This window comes from Copadichromis virginalis, linkage group LG20 (genome assembly GCF_057382275.1).
Source record: "Copadichromis virginalis isolate Kocher_CV1m ecotype Utaka linkage group LG20, C_Virginalis_male_GT1.1, whole genome shotgun sequence".
NCBI lineage: Eukaryota > Metazoa > Chordata > Actinopteri > Cichliformes > Cichlidae > Copadichromis > Copadichromis virginalis.
Window position 1 is genome coordinate 19577043 of NC_140637.1, and position 6124 is coordinate 19583166.

Genomic DNA, 6124 nt, shown 5'->3' on the forward strand with positions numbered 1-6124 from the left:
TTCTTCAGATGATTCTTCAACTGAATTAAACAGATCCAAAGGGGGGAGGGGGGTCTCATTTTGATGGTTAAGGGGGTTGCAAACATCCTGGTACATATCAACAATACAGCAATCCCTTCTTCAAAAAATTTATTTTTATTCACACAAAAAAACATATTTTTTAATGCACAGGCTCTGCATGTGCATTGGTGACTGATTGATGCCCTGTGGTTGTTTTTATTTGGATCATAAGATTTTTGGAGAGGAGGTAAATAGAGAGTTGATTCATTCAGCACGCAAGGTGCAATCAAAAAGTTCTGGGAATAATCCCATAAAGTCATGAAGCGTTCCACATTGAATTTTCTCTGGTCATATTGTTGTGATTTAGTGAGCACTTTGACAGTAACGTTTCACCAGACTGCTGTATTTATTTGAAAAATGTATACAATACAACATATACAATATTAGAAATGCATCTAACCTTTGCAAAAGAGATCAGAATGCATGTTTTTGTTTTCTGAGTAATGAACCGCTACTTGCAGTTAAACTCTCAGTTTATGGCAACTCAATAGTGGGTCAGCAGGGTTGTTTGGGTCAGTTTAGCCTTTTGGATTATGGATTAAACTGCAGACTTTAGACAACCTTTAAGTGTTGAGCTGACCAATCAGCAGCTATGTCACGCTCTCATTACAGTCAGACATTCTGAGAGGCTTCTCTCTTCGGACAAAGACAAGTAACAAGTGGCTATCCAGTTAAATGGATAATTCTTCTGGCCTTTGAGTTAAGGCAAAAGGTTCTGCAATCAAGAGTTAGCTGATCTTGAGGCAACAGTTCATGCAAAAATCCAATATATACCAGATTTACAGCATCTCCTGTGAAGCTGAAATAAAATAGAGATGAAAGATCTGCATGATCTTTACTATATCTCTCTGGTGGATAGACCCAGATTAGTGAGCTTGAAAAGGAGTCTGTCATGAGCAGGACCAGTAATTCCAGGGTCATGACCTTCTAGAGAGCCCCACTTCATTCCACACAGAGAAAAGAAAGATCTGAAACTGACTTCTTACCTGGACCTGTGTGAGCAGTGAGCAATTTTGTATATTGGAATTGCACTCGAGGAAGAAAATTGATGCAGCAGAAGTATTCACAGAAGCATTCATTGTACTATAAAGTTTGATTTTCATAGTACAGCTGATACCTAGGAAAACAGATGCTTGTTTAAAATGATTTTTAAAATGTAGTCATCAAGTTTAACAGGACAGGACAAACCAGCAATAAAGCTAATGAGTCCAACAACAAAAACATTTCAGGAATTTAACGGTCCAGCTGAACCAATAATCACCAGTCTTTAACACAAGAAGGAGTACACAGTGCCACTCTGCACTAACTCTATCCACTGTGGTGTCAAGTCAATGTTGCTGTGTCACACAGAGAAAGATGTGGTGAAGCTTCATTGGTTACTTGGAAAATAACTCTGAGTCTTTTATATTACATCTTCTAAATAACCCTCAAATAATAATCATAGACAACAAACTCCAGTGATAAAACTATAAATATCAAGTGTTTATGCAATGCCAGGAGAAGCAACACTGGTGGTTTAGAGAAATTACTGCCACCATTTACAGCATCCAACAAGTGCTGAGTATGTATAACCTCCAAACACGAATGCAGAAGAGAGCTGTGTAGCAATCATTTGACATTCATCAGTGTTGCATTGATATAGCTCTCTTTAAACTCATGTTACAGGAATAGCGCTGATTTCCAGCACAATTTCAGTTACAGATCTGTTTCAAAGTACAGCAGGAATACTGAGCCCAGTTCAGCCCTACACATGCCTTTTCTCTGGTGCTCTGACTGTATATAGCCTCCTGCCGTCTCCCAGCCCACACAATAGGCCTCTGTGTGCACGGCCCGCGGAATGCTGCGAGATGGCAGGGCAGTGGGATAGCTACATGGTGAGGATGGGGGTTGGAGGGTGAGGAAGGGTGTGGGTGCTCGGAGGATGAAAACTGGGAGGGGTTGGTTTTGGGGTAGGGGAAAGGGAAGGGGAAGAGATGGTAAGGAAGGCGGAAGGTGGTGGTGATGGGGGGCTGATCTTTCAGTACTGTACGGGTGCACTGAGGCTCCTGGGGTCTAGAGGGTGTCTAGGTTTCGGCACAGTGACCGTAAGAGAGGGGGTGGATGTAGCCCTGTGTACAGGCAAAGTGGTGATAATTAGCACCCACCTAGGGCAGAAGAGAGTATGAACAGGCCCTATTCACAACATATCTTGTCCCTCATTTGGTTGTGAAGAACACATAAGATAGTAGTGGCTGCAAGAAACTCCGCTTTAATGTTTCTGCCATTGTTGAGACTAAAGGATGCCAAATTTCAATGAGGAGGAAAAACATATGCAGCAAAAATTCAGTTGTCCTACAGGGCTATAACGCTCATTACATACCTGATTTTGTCTCGTTGGGGTGGAATGTGTAGCTTTACCGGTGCCACAGAAAGGGTCATGTTTCTACTAACAAAGATTTGCTGTGCACTGGCCACTTTGGGTCAATTAAGATCCAACCTGTCAACCTCAGACTTGACTCAGTTTTTAATAGTTCAAGTTCTTCTTTGTAGCTGACCAGTTGTGTGCTTATGCACCAACTCTTGAATACTGAGATGTTCACATCCCCAGTGTGCATTATAATTTACCAGTGCACTTCATAAAGACCTTAATGTATAGCATTTAAGCTTACATGTGAGTTAAAGTTACCACATTAATCTTTATCTTGTTTTTACTTCATCTGAGACTTACAGACAGGGTTTTAGTCTGTGCACACTGAACCAGCGTTTCAACCTTTGTCATGAGTTAGTAGAGAGAATAAGAAATTCAATCAGAAATTTTAGAGAGGAATGAGGAATTTCTGCGATTCATGAAATCTGTAAAAATGTCTATAGAAACTGCAATACGTCCCCACAAATCACTGGAGTCTAACATCTAGGCCAGTGGTATCAAACCTGCAACTTTTTTACCCGTCGTTAATGGTTCCCTTTGATATTGACAAAAAAACTAGATGACTGAAAATTGCGGTCTTATTTTTGTTGAACCTCATTAGTGGTGGTTAGCATAGAAGGACAGACCTACATGGCTCATATCAAGCCCCTCCAGCTGTGTACTATTAATCTAAATAAATGAATAAAGTCATTAAGAATTGAACATGAACAAACTTGGCCTTGTTTTACCGCTGGCTTACTGATATGCCAGATTGGCTGCTGGACTTTGGTTGAAGTCAAACGTTCCTATCTCTTGTTTACTTTTTGCTATATTCAAAGCTAGTAAGCTACTAATAATTTTATTTCATATCAGTATAGACATCCATTAAAGTGATTCATTTGTACATTGAACTAGTGACAAATGAACATATGGACATATGAACTTCTGTATGTTGCTATAGTAATTCAATTTAATTTAATTTATATAGGGCCACTTCACAACAACAGTCACCTCAAAGCACTTTGTATTTAAAGGTAAAGGCCCTATGATAATACAGGGAAACCCCAACAAACAGACGATCCCTGTGAGCAAGCACTTTGTGACTGTAGGAAGGAAAACTCCCTTTCTCCAGGAAGAAAGCTCCAGCAGAACGAGGCTTTGGTAGAGGCAGCCATCAGCCACAACCTGAGGGTGAGGAGAGGAAGACAGGACAAAGGTAGACTGTGGAAAAGAGCCAGAGTTTAATAATAACAGTGAGTGAAAATATGTAAGTGAAGAAGAAACGGTCAATGCATCAGGGAGGGTACAGTGTCATAATAAGCTTTGTCAAAAAGTATGCTTATTATTAAAGGTTAGAGCTCAAGGTGAACAGTTATAGTTACAGATTTAAAAGACAGGCTCTGATTTGTTCAAGTCTGATTGAATAATGCTGTAATCAAACATCATACCCATACTGGACTTTTAGTAATCTCTTCTTAATGTGATGCGGCCAATAAGCTAACAGGAGGCTGAATTAAATAAAATCCTCACTTTGCATTACTATTCCAACAGCGTAGCTTGATAAGGACACAAACCCCAGAGAAACACAAAAAAGGAATTTCAAATTAAAAGGATAGTCAGTTTTAATTATAGCCACCAGATACATCTGATCAAGCCTCAGTTAAACATAAGCTGGTAGTTTTTGTACAGACCAAAGACTGCGATTGATTTTGGTCACCACAGAGAGAAAGAATATTACAATGAAAGAAAAAAAAAACAGTTTCAACTTAGATATCTTTTTAATGAGTATTATGCTCACTACAACATCCCGGGGTGTTACTGCTGCCACTTTGGGGGCAATATTATGACAGACAGACGAGCAACAGATATGACAAGACATCCTATGATACTGGATTGGATGGTTAGGATAAGTCTCCAGGAAATGAATGTATTATAATTCAGTTTTATGCCCTCTATGTGTGTGTGTGTGTGTGTGTGTGTGTGTGTGTGTGTGTGTGTGTGTGTGTCTGTCGCTATGTGGGTAAGACTCAATTTAGAGAAGAGATGGAATTCCTTACACCCTGGGTGGCACAGGGATAATGGCCCTTATCCTTTCATTTGAGAGATGCATTAAACGATGCATTAAATCTCTACAAGGTTTCAATAGTTTCTAATGAGGAGCTTTATTTCACAATGTGCTATACCTATTTAATACCTCTTCCTAATATCATATTATTGCCATGCAGGCGGTGTAGGAGGCTTTGAGTTTAACAGGAACTGGAAATGGATTAAATTAAGGCGTTTTACATCCTTTGTTTCTGGGGTAATATCCGAACAAGAGTGGTGTGTGGTAGCATGAGTAAAATGTGTTTCAGGGCTTGGACGGTTTTGAGTGATTCAGGAAAATAAGCATGCCCCAATCCAGTGAAAATGGCAGTGTAATTGGTAATGTGGTGAGGACAGGCTGATAATGAGGATTTCCCAGGGCCTTGAACTAATAGATATCTCCTACCCTGTTAATTACCACACTTTTTTGTATGAACTACCTCTACACAATTCACTTTGACGAAACAGCTATAACCAACATCTTTCTCTAGCTCTTTCTATGTTCTTATATAGCAGCCTTTATTCTATATTTGTTGTTTTGATCCAGAGTATCCTAACAATTGTTCCAATCACATTTCACCTTTTTTCCTCCCTAAGGTACTTAAAAACGTCTGTCCAAAGTGGCCTCTATTGCAAGGCTTTAGCCAGACCTCCAGATTACTAAGATGGAATCAAAGCTCCAGAGCCGGTAAGTTTCTTTTCCTGTGTGAGGTGGAGGGGGAAAGAGGTTAAGTTTGTGCAGGCTTGGTGAGTGCAGTGAGGGGGGTTTTCTCACACAACACGGAGGATGAAGGGACAAAGGTGGCATTCATTGGCCCAGGAATGGAAAACATTTTCTGCTGAAAACAGAGAAGCTACAACCGGCAGAGGTAGCACAGAGGGACCATGGGTTAGCATATACTTCTTTAGAGAACTGATATGGCTGGAAATGCGAAGGAGAAGGCCATTCCTAGCAAGGCCTTGTTTATTTGGTAATAAAGATAATATCTTGTCCCTTTAGTCTACAATTAAAGTGTTACTGCACAGTTTGAAAGCGTGAGAAAGACTGTATTTCAATGATTTGATTGCCTTAATAATAAATAGATAAATATGAATAGATAAAAATAGAAAATATACATATTTTCATGTGATGTCTGCAATTCGGAAGAATCCTCCACTACGATGAGAAATAGTTTTACTAAGGAGTAAAAGTTTTGGTGATACTCTTCAGTGAACATCTCACATAGCAGCTGAGATCAAAGACAGGAAGCCAAGTCCAAAACTCAAAAAAATAAGAAGGGATCTTTTTAAAGTGTCTTTGAAGCACCAGGAAACATGCTGAGAAACCCTCTGGAGAGGAAAGATCTCACTGTGATGTGTACTCAGTAAAACTACAGAGTTAGAGAGGGGAAACTGACCTGAGTTGAAGGTCCTGGAGTGAGTACGCCACCTAGCGGACAGGACCGTAAGATTTCAGTCCATGAGCGTGGGAAACTCACCAGGTGGTGTCACTATGTCACAACACTAGAAAATACCGTAGCGACAACCTGACTGCAACCTTACAGGAAGTATGTAGGAGACAAACACAACACAGTTGGTCATTTACATCAGTCC